Source organism: Hyperolius riggenbachi, chromosome 6 (genome assembly GCF_040937935.1).
Source record: "Hyperolius riggenbachi isolate aHypRig1 chromosome 6, aHypRig1.pri, whole genome shotgun sequence".
NCBI lineage: Eukaryota > Metazoa > Chordata > Amphibia > Anura > Hyperoliidae > Hyperolius > Hyperolius riggenbachi.
In genome coordinates, this window is record NC_090651.1 from 345,258,573 (window position 1) to 345,281,692 (window position 23,120).

Sequence of the window (23,120 nt, forward strand, 5' to 3'; positions counted from 1 at the left end):
TATTCACGGCATTCTAAACCTTCTGTCTGCTGTTAGATCCCATGATCTGGAGACTTGAGAAGGTGCTCTGATGGTAACTGCTTGGGACACCTGCAGGACCGGTTCTAGACTTTTTGCATTGCGGATCAGCAGCCATCATGCCCACTTCTCCCCCTGTTCTCCTCCGCCCCCCTCCTTTCCTGCACAAATGCCCCCCGCAGCCACTTCCTGGTCAGTGGGGTCGGGCATAAGTGTGCAGGTGCTGGCCCAGCTGCACGTGTCCTTCATCACACACCCGAGCCCAGGAGCATGACATCTTAACTACGCCATGCGCAGATTGCTCCAAGGCCTGCGATAAAGTATGCACACTGCCGGGCCAGCACCTGCGCACTAATGTCCGACCCAGTTGACCAAGAAGTGGCTGCGGGGGTGCATTTGGTCATGAAAGGTGGGGGGGAAGTGGAGAGTGGTGGGCATGAGGATTGCTGCATATGCATATCTGCTCCCCCATTTTTAGTTTTCCTTTCAGCTCTAGTACCCTATAAGCAACCATACAACCTCCTGAAATCACCTTTATTGTACAGAGCAAGGGCGTAGGGTTCACCATAGCAGCCAGGAGGGAGGGAGCAGTGGTCTCTGCAGGCAATAAAGGGGTCCGCAGCAGGCCTTATGGAGACCCGCAGTGGGCGCCCCCCCCCCCATTGCAGAGTAGTAAAGCAGAGCACTAAAGGAGACTAATCTGGCTAGCTATACTTGGGGGGGGGGGGGGGTCCTTTACTTGGAGACTTATCTGGCTATCTATGCTTGGGGGGGTACCTATACTTGGGGGCTAATCTGGCTACCTGTACTTTGGGGGCTGTCTATACTGAGGGTACCTCTAGATACTTATACTCTGGCTACCTATACTGGGCGCTACCTAATACTGGGGGGTATCTCTAGCTCACTATACTGGGGAGCTGTCTGGGGCACAAAGGGTAACTTCAAAAATATTTGTGGGGCCCAATCATTTCTGGCTATGCTCCTGGTACAGAGGTCCGGCTTCAGATTCCAACTGGGCCTAGCCCTCTGAAGGACCTTACCATGACCATCACTCAACATGAGTTGCTACCCCTGGGTCTGGGAATAGAATACCATCAGGAAATCAAGAAATTACAAAGGCAATACAATCAGGATACAGTAAGTTATCAAGGATGACAAAAATACATGTGCCCTTCAAGTTCACATCCGAAGCCTCCTTCTACCTTGATTTAGATACAGCGTAAGGGTAACATTTTGACTTGACTGGACCAAAGCATCATTATTTTATACCTAGATGTTATAGCTGGGGAAGTCTTTCAGTGTAAGCCTACAAAAGCCTTTTCAATGCAGGTATATCATTTCCATAACTGCTTCCTGCCATGGAAAAGTCTTCATTCCACACCTTACCCATTCTTAAGAACCACTTTCTAAGCTGGTGGTAGAATTTGCTTTCCTCCGTACGCAGTTAATGTCCTATCGTCCTTAGTAAAGACCTAAGGAGATAAAAAGCATATTTGCTAAAGGCTCAAACACGCCGCGCGCATGATCAAAGTTGCCCGAGGCGGCCAATAACGACCACCTCAGTTGAAAATAGTGTGCATGTACATCGGCCCTTGACTGCCACTATGCAAGTGATTCACCCAGGAGATCAACTTGCCCAACTCCTTTGCCTCGCACTCCCCCACTTGCCACTCCGTTGTCTTCCCCCCCCCCCCCCCCCGCATAGAAACTGAGCGTGTCGTCAGCTGACTTTGCATCTGTCAGTGTTGGCCCAGCTGTGACGCCGCAGGAATCGGGTGACATCGATCAGCAGTGTGTATGGGACTTAAAGTGGATCTGAACTCTTGCACAAGACAGAAGGAAAACATAGAAATCCACCCTGTTTGTATTTAGAGAGTTTAGCCTGTCTAATTCCCCCTCATCTGTGACCGATCACCACCGTAACTTGATCTCTCAGGAATCTCCTCTGCCTGCTACGTCAGAGCAGCTGATTTGTAAACACAGGATATTAACCCTATGTCTGCATCCATGAAAGCAGGAAGTAGACACACTGCAGATGTATAGCAGGATTTGTATCAGCTGTAACAAAGAAATGTTTTTCTTTAAAGGTTATTATGCTGTTGCTTATATTTGAGAGCAGAGAGGAAGTTCTGAGTTTAGGTCCGCTTTTAGCTTTCTAACGTTTTCGTACATCTTAATTACATCAGCTCTAAGCCGTCTCTTCTCTAAGGTAAGTAAACTCAGTTTGTCTAATCTCTTTTTCATGAGACCCTCCCTCCCTCTGATTAATTTAGAAGTCTGCTTTTGTACACTTTCTAAAACCTCAATGGGCTTGATTCACACAAGAGTGCTAACTGTTAGCACGGCCGTTTTTCACGTGAAACGATAACGGTTTTCGTGCGCAAACGCGAATTTGCATGCAAAATCGATATCGTTTTGCGCAAAAAATCGTGTTTGCGCGCAGAAACCGTTATCGTTTCACGCGAAAATTCACGATCACGCGCAATGCGAAAATTCGCGCAAAAACGGCTGTGCTAACAGTTAGCACACTTTTGTGAATCAAGCCCAATGTCTTTCCTGCCAGCATGAGGTTTGCAAGTTCTCCCTGGTAGGTTGATTAACTTCCTCCCCAAAAACGGACTGTGAACTGGATTAGGGCCGTTAGATTGTGAGCCCCGCTAAGGGACAGTTAATGGCATGAATTGCTCAGTGCTCTCTGTAAAAGGCTGGAGAAAAAGTGTCCGCTCTATCCAAATGTATGGTCATAATCTTGATTCAGGACCGTGTTAAGAGAATGCCTGGACACTGCATAACAAGAATGCTCAATATATTCTGAAAACTTCTGCTCATGGTCTGGATTCATGTGACCTTGAAGGTGAAAGCCCTCAGAGGTGAGTATAGAGGGTCATGGATGGTGGTGGGAACACAGGTTAGCTCTAGGGGAAGGAGCTTGTATAGAAGGAAAAACAAAAATGTGTAATTGAGTTGTAAACCTAAATGACTGGCTATGTTTGTTGTTGTGGGAACTGGCTCCGCCCCTTCGAGCTGCCAGGATTCAGAGCCAGTCTCTGCTTGCCCCCAGCTAGTATGAATGCGGAGCTTTATTTCAGAAACACCATTGGAAAATGGAAGCTTTAACCTCTGCCTCTGCGGACTTCACCGGCAGCTGTATCAAACAGGGTCACTTTCATTTTTGCGGTGAGCGTCCCTTTAAGAAGCGGTGACATGGCGCCCTATCCGCAATGCAGTGCAGGCTGTTGGGTCATGTAAACACAGGGTGATTAGGGAAAATAAGTCCATCAGAAGCTTGTCAAGATAAAGAGCGTGCATAGAGGACAAGGGGGAGATAAGCGGAGGAGAGAGCGCGAGGGGAGGGGAGCCGCCAATACTTCCATGGAATAAGTGAGGAAGAGAGATTAAACGAATTGCGGAGTGGGGTGGTAATAAAGAGAGGGGACGGGGGGAAAGGAAATGGCAGATGAAAAGATAGGCGCTATTATAAGTCTGTTTAGAGGGGTTTTGTCACCTCAATATTGCTTTGTGTCACAGACGTTTATACAGATGGCGGAGTTATAGCGGAATATTACCACCAATGCCGCACAAATGAAAACGGCCTGTTTATGAAAAAAGGTCAAGCCTGAGTCTCTTCTGGTATTAATATCTGAAAGTAGGTTTCAAGTAAGAACAAGAACTCGGGTGTTAAGCCTATTACTCTAAAAATATCCCATCGCACCTCCACCGGTTTCATAACTCCAAAGCACGAATATGCAATAACTCACAGCAGCCAATCAGAAATCAGATCGCACCTCCACCGGTCTTATAACCACAGAATAATATGCAATAACCTACAGCAGCCAATCAGATCGCACCTCCACCGGTCTCACAACCACAGAATAATATGCAATAACCTACAGCAGCCAATCAGAAATCAGATCACACCTCTACCAGTCTCATAATCACAGAATAATATGCAAGAACCCACAGCAGCCAATCAGAAATCACATCACATCTCCATCTGTCTCATAATCTCAGTGCAGAGAGCACTTACAATATTCCACAGCAGGCAATACAGAAATCAGATCACACCAGGGGCTTAACTAGAAATCACTGGGCCCCCCTGCAAAACTTTGGATGAGGCCCCCTCCACCCTGAATAAGGACTGTCTACAAATCTTTGTCTGCAAAACCTTGTATTATTCCTTATCAGTGGTGAGCAGATGCAGTCATTAGAACAACTGTGCAGAGAGCAGAAAGTTTTTTTCTCTCCGTGCCCTTAGTTGTCAGTCTGTCCTCACAGGGCCTCCTGTAGCTTCTGGGCCCCCTGCGGCTGCATCCCTTGCAGGGTCTATTGTTACGCCCCTGGATCACACCTCTTCCGGGCTCATAATAACAGAGCAATAATATGCAATAACTCACAGCAGCCAATCAGAAATCAAATCGCGCCTCCACCAGTCTCACAATCACAGAATACTATGCAATAACCCACAGCAGCCAATCAGAAATCAGATCGCATCTCCACCAGTCTCATAATTACAGAATAATATGCAATAACCCACAACAGCCAATCAGAAATCACATCACACCTCCATCTGTCTCCTAATATCAGTGCAGAGAGCAATAATGTACAATAACGCACAGCAGCCAATCAGAAATCAGATTACATCTCTTCTGGTATCATAATAACAGTGCAATAATATGCAATAACTCATAGCAGCCAATCAGAAATCAGATTGCACCTCCATCGGTATCAGAATTGCAGTGCAGAGAGCAAGAATATTTAATAACTCAAAGCAGCCAATCAGAAATCACATCGCACCTCCAGCGGTCTCATAATCGCAGTGCAGAGAGCACAATTGTGCAATTACTCATAGCAGCCAATCAGAAATCAGATGGCGCCTCCAGCGATATCTCATAATTGCAGTACAAAGAGCAAGGTAATTCAACAAATCACAGCAGCCAATCAGCAATCAGATCAAACCCCCTGCGATCTCATAATCACAGTGCCAAGAAATCAGATTGCACCTCCAGCAATCTCACAACATTCTCCAGTTGCACACCAAGGTCACTGTAGCTTCAAAGCATTGTCCTGTAGTGTTGGTGTTCAAATTTGGAACATTGTTCGGAATACACCCGAACACCATTTTTCAGCAACATTCTGCACTGGCAGGGTCAGGGGGGGGTCACTTACTTGCACTTCACGGCACGTTTCACGTGATTCCAATACTTCCTCCCTTTGACTTTGGAGGGCAGAAGTAGAGAGTCCTGTGAAATGCGCCGTGAAGCACAAGTAAGTGACGTAGTCACTGATGCCGCCCGGAGGTCCGGTGCCGAATGGTAGTAAAGTGTGGTGTTTGAGTGTTCAGGTCAATTCAGAATGATGACCCGAATTCAAACACCAACACTAGTGTCCCACTTTCTCTGATATCGTACGACAGTGCCACTTCTTGTAATGGCGCTTTGGTGGGGATAGGCTAAAGTTTAAGGGACACTACCCTTGGTGTAATGACCCAAGGGTTCTGCAGGTCATGGAAACTGGTTAAAGCCCCACCTAGATGTGTGCACCTACAAAGATGAGGTCAACAGCTAAACCAACCCGGCCTTTTGTCTAGAGAAGACTATTTATTACACCATAAAGAAAATTGGGGCCATCTCTGTCCCCCTTGGTCAATCCTTCAGAGAAGCCAGGCCAGTTTAAGATGGAATAGTTTGCCAACAGGGCTGCTTCTAAAGTTTCTGTTGCCTGAAGCAAACTTTGGAGTATGCACCCTATCAGATGTCACTGCTACTGATCAAGTGCAGTCATTGGCCCAATGTCCTGCACTTGTTTTGCTCCTAGCAAAAGGAGCAATAGGCGGCTGTGATTGGCCGGTCTGGTGCCAGCACCCTTGCCTGATTGGTTGAGTGCCAAAGCTTCCGCTCTGACTGGCCATGGTGATCTCTTGCTGGTAATGGGGTTTTACCACAGCATGTCTCGATAAGAGGCATATATCAACACCTCACCTACTTATAATGTCATAGGGAAGGGCGGCAGGTGCCACCGGTCAAATGAGGACTGGGATGCGTAAATGAGGAGGGTGGTGTGTGTGCCAGAAAGGCAGGCGGGAGAGCGGAGAGGAGGCAGGTGGCCCAAACTGTTTGTCCAAATGCCGTCCCCTAGATTTGAAGCCACCTGAATCACATGATTCAGGTAGCTGCATGGTAAGTCCGGCCCTGTTTGCCAACAATTTGGAAACAGGGCCCTTTCATTCCCATCACTGTCGAAGGACCCTCAGTCCCGAATCACAATTTAACTCAAATCTTCAAGACTGCAAATACGGCTTGACTTTTTCTTAGCTAAAGAAAGAATGTGATTATCTTCAGTAAACGGAACATAGATATTGTACAGCAATTCTCCACTTTGTTCCCACAGAGCACATCACATCTCCACAAATAAAGAAGACAGTCGTGACATTTAATTAGTAAAAAATGACACCTAGTCACAAAATAAGTAGGATTTAAAAGCCTTGGAGGAGTAAGTTAGCCGAGACGCCGTTTGAGGTAACTTTCCTTGTGTGGTGGAAGTGTCTCCTCACTTCAGACTTCCTGGGGAAAAGGCAATTGTGGAGCACGGCAGGGTTTTACTATCTGCGTTTTATTGTTAATCACGCAGAGTTGTGTTTCGTATGAAGTTTCTGAACAGGCGTGAATGAAGACGCGAGGTAGGCCGTGACTTCGTGTGACAATTCCAATGTTCCGACTTGAAAATAAAGGGTTGGGGTGAAGATGACAGAAATGGGACTTGCAGAGATTTTAATACCAATAAAATCAAATAGCCTATTAATGAATTAACTTGATGCTGAGGTCTGAAGATGGTACAGTTATGGCTTGTGCTGGCAGTGGCGTAACTAAGCAGATTTTCACACGGGGCCCCAAGCACTCTTTCAAAATGGAGCCCCAAAACCTACCCAGGACAGCCAGGGACAGATTTTTACTTTTTACTGCCCAACAGGGGCGTAGCAATAGCCATATAGCAGCCATAGCAGCTGCTATGGGGCCTGGAGCAGAGAGGGCCCAGTTGGTACTACCGTACTTAATGTATTCACTGTTAACTTTCTTTTGTTTCTCCACCCTCTGACTTTGTCTTGGTGCCCATGAACTTTGTGCAGTGTTGACTGCATATGAATGTAAATTACCCAATTAACTCATTTCCATAGGGTAGGGGGAGGTGACATTGCTGAAGAGTGCCTACATCTGAGGGCCCCATAAAAGTTTTGCTATGGGGCCCCATGATCACTACTAGCTATGCAACTGCTTCCCAAGGCCCACTTTTACTAGCTGCCCCCAAACCAACAGCCTTCTAACTCCTCCCAACCCCCAACACAGCAGGGATTAGAGTGTAAACTCCTCTGAGGACAATTAGTGAAGTGATGGCAGGGATTACATTATAAACTCCTATGAGGACAGTTAGTGAAGTGATGGCAGGGATTAGATTATACACTCCTATGAGGACAGTTAGTGACATGATGGCAGGGATTAGATTGTAAGCTCCTAGGCGGGTGGCACATTCGGTGAGTGACAGGCAGCTCAGAGATCACTGTAAGTGCCTGATCACTGCCCCTTCATCCCCCGAGTGCCAGATCCAGCTGTTGGTAGCTGCCCACCACTATGTGCAAACTCTGTGTAGAAGGACAAATGTTTCACAGGCTAACTGCTGCTGCCCACTGCCGCCCCTTGCTTTCCTAGTGCCCTAGGCCATGGCCTTTGTGCACTTGCCTGAAATACAGCCATGAGGACAGCTGCAGTATCACAGAGGTGTAATCAGAGTAAGTAAACAGTTTGTTAAGGATTACCTCTGTTCAATGCACTACCAGCATAGCACCAATGCAAAGCTACTAAGATGGCTGAAGAAGCATGGCCGGATTTCAGGCAAGGCCACATAGGCCATGGCCTAGGGCACCAGGAAAGTAAGGGGCGGGCTGTGGGCAGCAAGGTGACCGTACCAGTTAGCCTGCTACACAGAGTTAGCACATAGTAGTGGGCAGCTCCCAACAGTCGCATCCGGCACCCGGGGGATGTAGGGGCAGCAAATGGGCACAGGTTGAAATCTTAGGTTTTGACTTTAACCTCCCTGGCGTTCTGATTCCCGCGGACCTCGGGAACGTCTTTTGTACATTTTTTTTGAAAATGTAAAGCCTAGCGCTAGCTACATGCTTCCCCCCTCCCTGCGGAGTCCCTCCCACCCCTCCGATCCCCGCCGGCGCACTCACCCGTCTGGAAATCCCTTTCTGAACGGGATTTCCAGGAGGGCTTCCCCCGTCGCCATGACAATACACGTCGTGACGTCATCGACGTCGGCGATGTCGTGATGTCACAGGGAGACCTGATCCACCCCTCAGCGCTGCCTGGCACTGATTGGCCAGGCAGCGCACGGGGTCTCGCCTGGGGTGGCCCTGCATCGCGGCGGGTAGCGGCGGATCGGCGGGGGCGATGGCGATCAGACACAACACGCAGCAAGCAAAGTGCTTGCTGCGTGTTTTAAAAAAAAATTATTCAAATCGGCCCAGCGGAGCCTGTGCGGCGCCCTCCGGCGTCTCTGAACGAGCCTAGCTCGTCCAGAACGCCAGGGAGGTTAAAGGAGTTATCAGGCAAATATAAAAAAAAAGCTTTATTCACCTAGGGCTTTCTCCAGCCCCTTGCAGCCGACTGTCCCACGCTGTCACCTCCGCTCCCCGCCGCTGTCCCGGTCTCTGCGCTCGGTGAGGAAGCCGACCCTCGAGGTCATCCGCACTGCGCATGCGCAAACCGCCACTGTCAATCAAGCCCACGTTGTACGCAGCTTACCGCACAGGCGCAGAACGGTGGGCTTCCACTCCGAGCACGGAGACCGGGACAGCAGCGAGGAGCGGAGGTGACAGCCGGCTGCTAGGGGCTGGAGAAAGCCCTAGGTGAGTAAAGCTTTTTTTTTTTTTTTTTTTTTAATATTTGCCTGATAACTCTTTTAAAGAGGTTTTGTACATTTTTCAAACTCACCCCTAGTCTCTAATGACGCGAGACACTCCCACTCTGTCCCTGTCACCGCAAAGCCACAGCCCCAAAACTTAAACCGCCTCTCGTGAGATAACGCTTATTTATCTTTTATCTTCATATCAGTATTGTAATTTAAGAGCAACTATAAAACAAAAAAAATCACTATAAATAAATATGAGAAAAGTAACATCAAAGTTGAACTAATCAAGAACAAATTTTGCAAGCTGTTTTGGTGGCTCGGTGCCAAAACTCCCAGTTCACTAAATGTTCCTTACCAGCCTCCGGAGACGTTGTCTCACCTTCTCTACAAAACATCATTTTAGCATCCAGCAAATGAAAAAGTTATAAAAAGTTAGTTGGAATATTAATACCATATTGTACCATTGGTTCACACAACTTATTCTGAGTATTTTCTTGCTAGTTGGGGACTTAAAGGCGCCCTGTAGTGCAATATACCATATTTTTCAGACTATAAGACGCTCCTGACCATAAGACACACCTAGGTTTAGAGGACAAAAGCCAAGGGGAAAAAAAATATACCAAACAGGTGCATCCATGGTGAAGGGGCATCTTGTGTATTATGCCCCCTCTGTACCTCTTGCCCCCTTGTACCTCTCGTGTCTCCCTGTGTCCTCCTCTGTCCCCCTCTATGCCCCTTTTGTCCTCCTCTATGCCCCTTTGTGTCCCCCTGTGTCCTCCTCTGCATGGGCACAGTACAGGGAGTCCCCGGCATTGCAGCGGGTTGGAGGTTCGTATTGGAAGGCGTTCACAAGTCAGGAACTCCCTGCATTTGGACTATAATATGCAGTGACTTTTTTCCTCCACTTTTGGGAGAGAAAAAGTGAGTCTTGTGGTCCAAAAAATACAGTAGTAGAATGCAGCAAATTATTCAGGATAACCGCAATGATCATGGTTATCTACAGGGAAGCCATCAGGGGGGGGGGCAACTGACACTGCAGTGAGGGGCCCAGGGCTTCTGGGGGCCCCGGGCCCCCCAAGCGCTGGAAGGGCCACCTGTGCTGGCTGCGGGCCTGTGGCTCACTAACCAGCACATTGCGTTCCAGCACTGACAAAAGAGGCACAGGAAGAAAAGAGGAGGACTTTTTGCTGCATCACTCTGTGCATGCCGCTTTCTTCAGTGTCGGAGCCATGAACATTTTGTCACCGCAGCGCACTTCGTGCACGGGGGTGGGGTGGCTAGTGGGTGGGCACAGCAACCAGTGGGTGGGCCCAGGCAGGGGGGCCCCAGGCCTGATGATGTGTGAGGGGCCCCAACATTTCTGATGGCGGCCCTGGTTATCTATATATTGCTACGTTGCCCTGCCCTGAGGCTGTTTAGATATGCAGGATTCTTCTCCCAGAGCATTCTGGGAGACAAAGTATTATATGTACTGACTTTGGAACTGTCAGTAAACAAACATTCGAGAGATCACCTGACAGGACTAAAGGCGCTCAACCAAACTGCTTGATTGTCATCTTATTTCGGTCTTTTGGACGACAATCAGGTGTGTGTACGTTGTGACCAACAACTGGGTGAGCGACTGATAGCAGGCGGTTTGCCAGATCCAACCGATGAATCAACTCACACGACCGTTGGACTGATATCGCGCAGGTGGCCAAGTGTGTCACACATGGATATGTAGGGTGATCAAAGAACACCTGGAGTGAAAAAAGAACACATAGACGGGAGTCCCAATGGTGTAGTAAGTAACAACAATGAGTAGGATGATGTAATAGATGGTGGTACTCACAAAAGAGGGTTGCAAACGAGCAACTGACCATTGAAGGCAGGCAGAGATGAACAAACCCGACTCCACTCGGGCGTCCAGATGAACTGGACTTGGCCATACTCTTGGTAAAAGATTCTAGATGGTTGTGGAAGTGATAAACACCTAACCAAATATAACACCCCTCCCGAGGGAGGGTGGGTAACACAAGGGGGGGAAGATATCCCCAATGGGTAATAAAACTGTGTTACAAAACAGCTAAAATAGAAAATATTAGGTGCCTTACCTCAAATGACGACAAATTTGTATAATAGAAAACAAACTTTTAATAAGCACTTGGCAACGCTTTTCGTGGGTACTTGCCCACTTCCTCAGGCCGAATATAGTGCCAAACGGAAAAAACAGGCCCATTTTTGGCCTGAGGAAGTGGACAAGTACCCATGAAACGCTTTGCTAAGGGCTAATTGAAAGTTTGTTTTCTATAATACGAATGTGTCGTCATTTGAGGTAAGCTACTCATCTTTTTTAGTTTAGCTGTTTTTAACACAGTTTTATTACCCCTTGGGCAGAGGCGTAGCTAGGGTTTTCAGCGCCCGGGGACAAAGACTATTAATGTGGCCCCCCCCGCGCCAAAAGGGGGCGTGGTCACATAATAAATGTGGCCATGGTTATGGGTGGAGCCAAATGTATATGGAGGTTAGCAGGCTCACGCTCACCCACCCTCCCTCAGTATGTACCTTCCAGCATGTTCCAAAACATATGCAGCAATCATGAGCCCCCCTCTCCCATCAAGACAAATTCAGCAATCATGAGGCCCCCAACAAGACAAATTCAGCAATCATGAGGCCCCCAACAAGACAAATTCAGCAATCATGAGGCCCCCAACAAGACAAATTCAGTGATCTTGAGGCCCCCAACAAATCATGAGGCCCCCCAAAAATAGGTAGCCCCAGGTCTATAGGTGTCCCCAGAATAGGTGGCCAGCAGTATAGATGTCCCCAGAATAGGTGGCCAGCGGTATAGATGTCCCCAGAACAGGTAGCCAGGGGTAGAGAGGTCCACAGAACAGGTAGCCAGGGGTATATGTGCCCAGTATATGTAGGCAGGGGTATGTGTGCCCAGTATATGTAGCCAGAGGTATATGTGCCCAGTATATGTAGCCAGGGGTATATGTGCCCAGTATATGTAGCCAGGGGTATATGTGCCCAGTATATGTAGGCAGGGGTATATATGCCCAGTATATGTAGGCAGGGGTATATATGCCCAGTATATGTAGCCATGGGTATATATGCCCAGTATATGTAGCCAGGGGTATATATGCCCAGTATATGTAGACAGGGGTATATATGCCCCGTATATGTAGCCAGGGGTATATGTCCCCAGTATATGTAGGCAGGGGTATATATGCCCAGTATATGTAGGCAGGGGTATATATGCCCAGTATATGTAGGCAGGGGTATATGTGCATAGAGTAGGTAGCCGGGTGTCCCCCCCAGCAGGAGGGGAGCAGCGCAGAGAAGAGGGAGAGCTGCTCTCTCTCCCTCGCTGTCCCCTCCATTAATGTCCAGGTGGCTGGCAGCGGCGGGCGGAACCTTGGGTGCCTCTTCCACCAAAGTGTGTCACATGCCACCTTGGGTATCCTTTAAGATGAGAAAGCTTCTAGTCACATGTAGAAGACTTGTATAGCATTTCTGTTCTCTCTTTCATGGAAAGCAGCAATGGGGTTTGTTAATGAACCTGTAGATTGAAGTGAAGTGTGAATGTAGATAACAAGTCCGCTTTAAATAGAATGAAAGAAAGAAGGTTGTATTGCATATTAATAGTCTGTAATGGATTCCCGCATAGGCTCTGTGGATGATGTATTTGGGGGTGGCAGCAGCCAGGTTTTATAAAAATGGCAGCCATACAGCTTGACAACCCGATGACGTGTTCGTTTTTTTTAAAAAGAGACATCCTCGTCAGATAAAAACGAAGAAGCGGGAAAAGTAAAGGAGGCAGCCATACAAATTATGTAGCGCTTTCACCAGCTCTGTCTGCTTTACATTCTGTAATGGTGACTAACAACAAACTGCAAACATGTTTAAAGGGAACCTGAACTGAGTAAAATGATTTAACCAGTTCACCCCCAAGGGTTTTTACTCTAACGGACTAGAGCAATTTTCACTTGTCACTCCCTTTTATTCCCTAATAACTTTATTACTACTTATCACAAGAAAATGATCTATACCTCGTTTTTTTCACCCCCAAATAGGCTTTATGTGGGTAGTACATTTTGCTGACAATTTTTTTTTATTATAAATGCGTTTTAATGGGAAAAAACACATTAAACATTCTCCTGTGGATAAAACAAACATATTTTATTTGCCCAGTTGTCCCGATTATTAAACCGTTTAAATGATGTCCCTATCACAATGTATGGCGACAATATATTATTTTGAAATCTAGGTGTTATTTTTCTGTTCTGTTTTTTTTTTCTTCTGGCCATAATTACAAGCCCCTATATAATAAATTAAAATTAATTTCCCCCCATAAAATATAGATTAAAAAAGGCAACTATTTATTTATTTATTTGAAGCTGATTTTTTTTTTTTTACAAGTGTTTTTTTTTTTTTTGGGGGGGGGGGGGGGGGGGGTTGGAAGTGTAATTTCATCAATGTTATTATTAGTGTGTATGTACTTGTATATGTATGTACTTTGTAGCTGTAATATCCTTTTTGGCCACAAGATGGCACTAGTGAACACTCTCCCGTATAGGAAGTGATCACTTTTTTTTTTTTACACTTCATTAAATTGTTACAGTTTCCTGTTTATGTGAATGGACGTAGCCGCTGTTCGCGGTCGCGTCCATTCACTCCAGGCAGTGCGATTGGGTAGAGGACCACTCGGTCCTCTTCCCCAATCACCCAGCACGGGTACCCGACGGAAACGGCGGCGGTAGCGGCGCGAACACGTGCGGAGCGGCGGCGGGAATGCGCGGCGTATTAAAACGTCATGTTGCCATTAACAGGCAAAAGCATGACGTTTTAATACGTTAGTTTGCCGGCAAATGGTTAAAATAAACACATAATGTACCGGCAAATGAATATTACGGTACATACTTATCTCACCATCAGTTCCTCTCAGAAGCTCACCATTTTCTTCTTACAGTGATCTCTTGCAGTTCTCACAATATTTTGACAGAACTGAAGTATACCAGTTGCTGTCAGTTATATATCAACTGCTGTCAGTTACAACTGAATAGGCAAGGTAATGTCCATGTTTCCCTATGGCTCAAGTGGGTGATATTACAGTTTAACAGTGTGCTGACCTGGAAGTTGTTATGGGGTAATGGCCATTTTCAAAATGGAGGACGGAGAAATCCATTGATCATAGTGGACAAAGGGGATGCAGGAGAGGAGAAAGAGATTGATGAGCAGACTACATGGGAGGTAAGTCCAATAAGGTAAGGACCTGTGTATGTTTATTTTGACTTTTTATTTTCAGTTCAGGTTCTCTTTAACTCCACTCTAGTGTTGCTGGGAAAAGGGCAATTCCTCCGAGCACTCCGGTTTCCTCCCACATCCCAAAAACATACAGATAAGTTAATTGGCTCCCCCTCAAATTGGCCCTAGCCTACGAATCATACGTACACTACATGATACATACATAATAATAATCATATTAACTAGCCCCTCCCACCGCCAGCCTAAACATGATGTATAATTAACACTTCCATCACCAGCAGTAGTGAGCCAAAAAGCCGATATTCATTTCGCAAAAATTATGTTAAATTCGATTTTCAAGTGAAAATGTCACCGAAAATCATTTTGTAATAACTTGGTGGATTTTCTTATTTTTTGCTAAAATAAATGATTTTCCATGTTTTTTTCTGGTAAAAATAATCATTTTTTACATTTAGCGAAAATACATTGTATATTTTGCTAAATTTTCTCGAAATTGAAAATGCTTTCGGTGATAATTTGCAAGCGACACTGATCACCAGCCTAGAGTGGATATAGGATTAACCCATTCTCTGCCAGCCTAGACATGATGTAGAATTAACCCATTCGCTGCCAGCCTAGACTGGATATAGGATTAACCCATTCTCTGCCAGCCTAGACATGATGTAGGATTAACCCATTCTCTGCCAGCCTAGACATGATGTAGGATTAACCCATTCTCTGCTAGCCTAGACTGGATATAGGATTAACCCATTCTCTGGCAGCCTAGACATGATATAGCATTAACCCATTCTCTGCTAGCCTAGACATGATGTAGGATTAACCCATTCTCTGCCAGCCTAGACATGATGTAGCATTAACCCATTCTCTGCTAGCCTAGACATGATGTAGGATTAACCCATTCTCTGCCAGCCTAGACATGATGTAGGATTAACCCATTCTTTGCCAGCCTAGACATGATGTAGCATTAACCCATTCTCTGCTAGCCTAGACATGATGTTGGATTAACCCATTCTCTGCCAGTCTAGACATGATGTAGGATTAACCCATTCTCTGCTAGCCTAGACATGATGTAGGATTAACCCATTCTCTGCTAGCCTAGACATGATGTAGCATTATGTGGACAACAGCGCTGTTGGTTTTAAATTGTGTCTTGCACACAGCTTTTATGCTTTGATGAGTCACATAACCAATAAATTATTACCTTTTTCACAGCAACTAGGTCACGACCTATTCATTGATGTACAATTGTGGCGGTTGGGTTGAAATTACCAAGTGAAATTGGGAATCTAATTAAATGTCTGTCCCCTTCCCTTTCCCTGGCCCTCCTTGATATGATGTAGCATTAACCCATTCTCTGCCAGCCTAGACATGATGTAGCATTAACCCATTCTCTGCTAGCCTAGACATGATGTAGGATTAACCCATTCTCTGCCAGCCTAGACATGATGTAGGATTAACCCATTCTCTGCCAGCCTAGACATGATGTAGGATTAACCCATTCTCTGCCAGCCTAGACATGATGTAGGATTAACCCATTCTCTGCTAGCCTAGACATGATGTAGCATTAACCCATTCTCAGCTAACCTAGATGTGATATAGGATTAACCCATTATCCGCTAGCCTAGACATGATATGGATTTAACCCCTACTGTTCCAGTTTACGCGTTTCTTTGCACCGTGCCCCCTCTAGTTTGGGAAAATATATTATTTCTCATTCCGCCGTGGTCTTTCAGCAAAGCCGGGAAGCTTCCGCACTCCCTCTAGCAAGAAATAGGTTAAATCCTTTGACGGCATGAAGGCACCTAGCCCGGGAAACAATCGCTTAAGACCTTCCCATTTGTCTGGCCAGGCAGAGATCTGATAACCTGAAAAGATTAACATTAGGCTGCTGTACAATTTCTCGGTTGGCTACCCCTACCCACGCCTTAGCGTCCTGATAGCGTGTAAGGGATTAGAGAGATGCAGCCCCAGTCCCTATCACAGCACCGAGGTTAAGTGATATATTGGGATGAGATCCATTATTTTTACCGTCCCGGCAAATGCGATTACGCAGCCGGATTCTGGCATCTCATTTGCGGCAAGACCTCCGTCACTGGGCATGAAGCCATTCTATGCGGGCTTTCTCCTATGCTTTCCTGGACCAGCTACGGGAAGGAGATAATGCTCTGTTAGACTGTTACAGGTATTTAAAGGATAAGTGAACTCAGGTGTAACGTAAGTGTATGCCGACTCATCCCTGATCAATACTGAGCATTATATTCCATCGCTGACTGATGGTGAACCAGAACTCCTAGGAGTGTGTAAGGGGCTGAAAGAGATCAAAAAGCCCTCTTACTAAAATGCTATGCAAACCAGAAATGTGCATGCCATGCACTGATGAGGACCAGCAAGTCTTAAACAGTCTGTATGCATGTTGGATTATTATGGCTCTGTAATATTAACAAACTGACACATCATTGCATTCCAGAGGTTCTGGAGGTGTGGCTAGCTTACAGGGACATCAATGGGATGATTTGCATATTCAACAGTGATGCATTATGGGATACCTCAGAGCTCACTCCAACCTGAATAATTGCAAATACCTTCTGTTTTAAGGAGGCAAACTTCTATGGCTAAAAGTATTGGAGGCAGAGGATCAGCAGTGCAGCCAGGCACCTGGTATTGCTTAAAAAGAAATAAATATGGCACTCTCCATTCCATATCCCTCTCACTTCAAGTGTCATTTAAAGCGGACCTGAACTCATAACTTTCTCTCTGATCGAAAAGATATGCAACAGCATAGTAACCTTTAACCCTCTGGGCGATACAATTATATCGCCCAGGAGGTGGCGCAGCACAATTTTTTTAAATTTTTTATTTTTTAAATCATGTAGCGAGCCCAGGGCTCGCTACATGATAGCCGCAGCGCAGCGGCATCCCCCCACCCACTCCGATCGCCTTCGGCGATCAGAGTAAGCAGGAAATCTCGTTCAGAACGGGATTTCCTGCTGGGCTTCCCCGGTCACCATGGCGACGGGGCGGGATGACGTCATGGACGTCGTGACGTCAGAGGGAGTTCCGATCCACCCCTCAGCGCTGCCTGGCACTGATTGGCCAGGCTGCGCAAGGGGTCGGGGGGGGGGCTGCGCGGCACGGCGGGTAGCGGCGGATCGTCGGCGATCGGAAGTTACACGCAGCTAGCAAAGTGCTAGCTGCGTGTAACAAAAAAAAATTATGCAAATCGGCCCAACAGGGCCTGAGAACTCCTCCTGTGCGACATACCCCGAGCTCAGCTCGGGATTATCGCTCAGGAGGTTAAAGCAAAACATTTATTTGTTACAGCTGATACAAATCCTGCAATAAATTGGCAGAGTGTCTACTTCCTGCTTTCATTGAGGAAGCAGACATATTGTTAACACCCTGGGTTGTAAACCCAGGGTGTTAACAATATGTCTGCTTCCATGTCAGCTGTGTCAGCTCAGGAATCTCCTGTGCCATGGCAAAGCAGCTAATTTGTAAAATTAGCTGCTTTGCCATGGCACAGGAGATTCCTGAGCTGACACAGCTGACAGATCAAATTACAGTGGTGATTAGTCACAGATGAGGGGGGATTAGACAGGCTAAACTCTCTAAATACATACAGGGTGCATTTCTCTCTGTTTTCCTTCTGTCCAATGCAAGAGTTCAGGTCCATGTTTTGCAACTCAATAACTACCTTCTTCAGACACCAGAGGGCGCTGTTTGGAGATGGCAGATAGGCTACTTCTTCAGCAGAAAAGAGAGAAATTTGGGGTAATTACACTTGCTAGTTTTAAAAATAAGTTAAAACCCTTCATAGGAATACAATGGTCATTTGCAAGGTGATGTATTTTTTACTTGTTCAGAGTTGTCCTTTAACTTTGTGTTAATCTACTATTGCTATAGGATTTAAAGAGACTCTGAAGCGAGTCTACAAGCATGTTATTACGGTAAAGCACCTTACATAGTGCTAAACCGCCGATATCCCGCGGCAAAACAAGGGTTTTATTACTCCCCAAATCCCACCTGCATAATCCACGACTTTCTCGGTCGTGGATTTTGCTGCCCATGGAGGCAGAGCTTTCAGCCGCAGCTCTGCCTCCATGCGCGTTAATCTGCCCGCGGATCTCCGCCTCTCCCCCACCCCTCTCAGTGAAGGCAGATTGAGAGGGGCAGGGAGAGGCGGAGATCAGCGGGGATTGACGCTGAGAGGCAGAGCTACATGGCTAAGCTCTGCCTCTTCAGGAAGCGCTTCCTCGAGTTTACAGAGGGGATTTGGGGGTAAAGACCCCTCGTTTTGCCCGGGATAGCGGCGGTTTAGCACTATGTAAAGTGATTTACAGTAATAACATGCTTGTAGACTCACTTCAGAGTCTCTTTAAATTTAAACCTCCTTTACGTTCCCCACAGTTGAGGACGGCCCTTCCCAGATGCGCCGGCGGCGTGACTGTCGGGATCCCGACCTCGCGACCGCTAAGATAGAATGGAGGTGTGTGAGGCGCTGATAATAGATTGATCGCCTGTTAATTAAAGAAGCTATAAAAGTCTGGCAGGTCTCAGGAGGAATGAGCTGGACGCGCTATTCCTGGTCGGCCCTGATATTATTCACGCTCAGCGAATCCGCCCGTATTTACATATTTTGTATATCAATTATCCCCGGCGATAAGTATTAGTCACTGAGATGGCTGGCTAGAAATTAGACATAGCTCACAAGACACGGAAAGAGAGACTCAGTACGGGAAATAAGTCAGTTAAAGTAATACGGAACTCACACATCAAAACTGTCATAAACTATCCGGAATAAAAAACAAAAAGATACTTTTTTTTAACATATCTTTTTATTAAAGTTTTCCAATACAATAACTTGGCAGACAAAAGGATAATTTATGGTACAAATAAATTACATCGCCTGCCATTTACACGCGTGTACAGCTTGTGACATTGTCAGAGGTCAATCCTTCCATGCAGCCTGCAGAGTGCAAAGAGGAGGGCTGTGTGTCAACTGTCCAATAGCTGGGCTTGTTTGGGCGGGCGGGAATTTCAGCTAAACAATGAGAGAGAAGAGCGGTCACAAGTTGAGGAGAATCTTTCTGCTAATTTGTTCCTTAGGTGCTTCCATAGGAGTTCTGGCACTTGCTTACCGGTGTGTGGAATGCCAAAAGTAACATACGCTTATTTATTTATAAGACTGCGGGAATTATCCCACTGATTTGTGTTATATAAGTATCCTCGTAGTTTTATCGCTTATTGCAATTAACCTTTCTGTACTGTTTTCCCTGGTTTATGATAGGCTGTTAGCGATTGCTGTAAACTGAATCTCTACAGCTGAAAGTGCGTAACTGGAGTTCTCACAGCCCACTCTGCACTAGCAATAATAACAAGCAGTCTCTCTCAGGCTAACGTCTGATGATCTAAATTCTGCTAAAGTTGCCGAGCGCAAGGAGAGCACGCCAATTTTACCAATTCCAATGCAGGGGGAACACCGTCTGTTAACAGATAAGCGTCACTCGCATTACTGGTTTAATATGCAAGTTGCTATTACTGCGCTAGCCCATTGCGTCAAAGGACGGTGGTAAGAAGCTGTGGGCCCCAGTGCAAGTTTTACAATGGGGCCCCCCAAGCACCCTATACAGAACAATCGCTATGGCGCACCAAAAACAATCAAGGACAACCACAGTGTCAGAGGTGCAAGAAGGGGATGGGAAGCAGTTTGTTAATGATTACTACTATTCAACGCATCTATAGAAGTGATTATTATAAACACAGGACCAATAAAGTGTGAATACTGTGTTTGAGGGGTGGGCCCTTCTAGCCCAAGGGCCCCGATGCGGTCGCAACCTCTGCACCCCCTATTGCTACGCCACTGGTATTAGCTCTCTATTGGTCCTGTGCTCATAGTAATCACTGCTATAGATACTTTGAATAGTGGAAATCATTAACAAGCTATTTCCCATCCCCTTCTTGCACCTCTGACACTGTAGTTGCCATCGGCAGGTTTTGGTGCGCCGTATCAATTGTTATATATAGAGTGCTTGGGGGGCCCCATTGTAAAACTTGCATCGGGCCCACAGCTCCTTAGCTACGCCACTGGACATAAGCCCTGTTTTTGTTTTTTTGTTTGTTTTTGCTTTAGGCTTCTTTCCCACCAGGACGTTGCGTTTTAGGAGACGTTATGGTCGCATAACGTGCCCCTAACGCAACGCCTGGTGGTGCTGGATGCGGACGTCAGAGTGAGCCGCGTTGTGCAGCTCACTCTGGCGTCCGTGATGCGTACTCTTGGACGCATGCGGCATCACGTGGTCCCGCCAGCCACTCGCCGCACAGAGCGGCTGCTCCAGGAGGTAAACACTGCACGTCACACCGTGCAGTGAATATTAATTAGCCATGTGCCTGGCCGCTCTGCCCTCCTCCCCAACATTACAGCGCATGTGCAAACAGTCTAACGCGGCTCAGCCGCGTCCAAAGTACTGCATGCCATACGTTATCTTGAGGTGCAGCGTTACACTGTAACGCAACGTGGGCACTGTTAACAGCCCATTGATTTTTCATTGCTGTGAGTTGGGGTGCGTTACAGGCTGCTGTAACGTGCGCCTGTAACGTCTTACTGTGAAACCAGCCTAAAAGTGGACCTGTATGATTGAACAGGACAGAAGGAAAACAGAGAAAAATGCACCCTGTATGTATTTAGAGAGTTTTGCCCGTCTGATTCCCACTCATTTGTGACTAATCACTAGTTGTAATTTGATCCCTCAGCTGTGTCAGCTGGTTGCCTCGACAGAGCAGATCATTTGTAAACAAAGGATGTCAACCCTATGTTTGCTTTCATGAAATCAGGAAGTAGACACATTGCATATTTTATTTCAGGATATGTATCAGCTGTAACAAAGAAATGTTTTTCTTTAAAGGTTATTATGCTGTTGCTTACATTTTAGAGCAGAGAGGACGTTCCTGAAACACCGGTGGCAGGCCAGTCTTTGCCCTCATTCTTTTTCTTTCACTATAATTGTGTTTTAAATCTAAACAAAGCAAATTAAATGGCTCTCCAGGAAGTCAGTTTTCCTTTGGAACAGCCTGTGAAAGTAAGGATTCTAGAAGTTCTGTGGCACAATGCCTCCTTATGCGCCTCCATTACATTCTCAGCAGCCGCGCTTGGACAATTTCCCAGGTTTTTTTCCTGTCTCCCCCATGTCAGGTAAATAGAGTGTTATTCAAGGATAAAAATAAAATAAAAAAGAAGAGAACTGATCTAAATAACATTTACACTGCTCAAAATCACAATTTCACCATCTCAACCAAAAATCCAACACAACTCTGCGAAACGAAAGCTGGGAGTGACCTGAACTTTCTGCAAATACCCTCTGCTGAAAGAGACACTGAAGCGGAAAAAAAATGTACGATTTATATAATATAACGATTTGTATGTGTAGTACAGCTAAGAAATAAAACATTAGGAGCAGAGACATAAGTCTAATATTGTTTCCAGTATAGGAAGAGTTAAGAAACTCCAGCTGTTATCTATGCAAAAGAGCCATTAAGCTCCACGACTTTCAAAGTCGCAGAGAGCTCTGTCTTCTGAAGCTTATTATCTCAACTGTCAGTCATTGTATTTTATTTTTCTCTTCAGAGGACAGGCCAAAATTCCACTGGCCTGCTCTGTAAAATCATTTAGAATGCTGAGTAGTGTGTAAGCTGCAAATATTAGAGAATGATGCAATGTTATAAAAAAAAAAAAAAGAAAGAAAGAAAAAATGAGAATATTTTCTTTGCTACTAATGTACTAGTAATTATCTGTACTACGCAACCAATTCATTATATCATACTTTTTTTTCGCTTCAGTGTCTCTTTGAAGCAGTCTTGAACTCAAAACTTCTGCTTTGCCCTAGAAGATAAGCAACATCATAATGACATTTAAAGAAAAACATTTCTTTGTTACAGCTGATACAAGTCCTGCAAAAAAATCTGCAGTGTGTCTAGTTCCTGCTTTCATGGAAGCAGACATAGGGTTAGCATCTCCATGAAATAGAGCAATATCCTCTCTTCCCTGCCTTCAGCTCAAAGCACTTATCAAAGATGGAGAAATTTGTTTAAATAACACTCCCGGGAAGTACATCTCAATGACCTGATCTTTTATAGAGCAGCAAAGGCAGCACCCGGTGTCAGGGAGCAAGACAGGGGACGCTGGTGCAGGGATTGGGATTTACAGATACAAATTTTAGGTTGGAATGAAATCAATATCAGATAGCGACAGGTTATTGGATTCAGCCTGGACGCATGAAATTCAATACCGTCCTGCTTCTGATAACACTCTAAGCCGAATGCCGTCTTGGGGGCACAGCTGAGACAACACACAGCCAGATCCTAGTCTATCAGTTTACCGTATAGTTCCTGTCCTTAGCCGCAGAATCTCGGGATAAGATCACACAGAGCTTATTCCAGCAGGGAAGACTCAGGGCTGCCGCCAAAATGCAGCACATTTTTGTGCCCCATAAAAAGTACACTTCAGGGCCTCTCTTGTGCCCTTGGGAGCGATCAATCGGCTTGGTATATTGACTCATAATCGAAGCATGAAGGTTAACTCAGAGTAACCCCAGCAGTCACACACTGATTGCTATTAGACCAAGAGGCGCCCCAGGGCCCCCAACACAGCAAACGCGAACTTCCGTGTTCACGAACATGCAAACCTTGCAAACAACCATAGACTCCATTGGGTGGGCAAATTTTAAACCCACAAAGACTGTTTCTGGCCACAAAAGTGATGGAAAAGTTGTTTTAAGGGGTCTAACACCTGGACTGTGGCATGCAAGGGGGGGATCCATGCCAAAAGTCCCAGCAAAAATTACAGAGTTGACACAAAGTCGTGTTTTAATCCCTAAAGGCCAGAAATCACATTACATTCCTGGAGTGGTTCTGTGCCTGCAACTTAACCACCCTGGCGTTCTATTAAGATCGCC

The 23,120-nt window shown here is 46.0% G+C and overlaps 1 protein-coding gene and 1 long non-coding RNA gene across 3 annotated transcripts in view; both read right to left on the bottom strand.

Annotated features, from left to right (window-relative positions):
* The window catches only part of IGLON5 (IgLON family member 5), a 677,528-nt gene that overhangs the window by 462,897 nt on the left and 191,511 nt on the right, over positions 1-23,120 (bottom strand). The window lies entirely within an intron of this gene.
* The window catches only part of LOC137521800 (uncharacterized), a 188,100-nt gene continuing 184,095 nt past the window's right edge, over positions 19,116-23,120 (bottom strand). Inside the window, exon 3 of the long non-coding RNA XR_011022207.1 lies at positions 19,116-19,213. This is a non-coding gene — a long non-coding RNA (uncharacterized lncRNA). The remainder of the gene's footprint in view (positions 19,214-23,120) is intronic.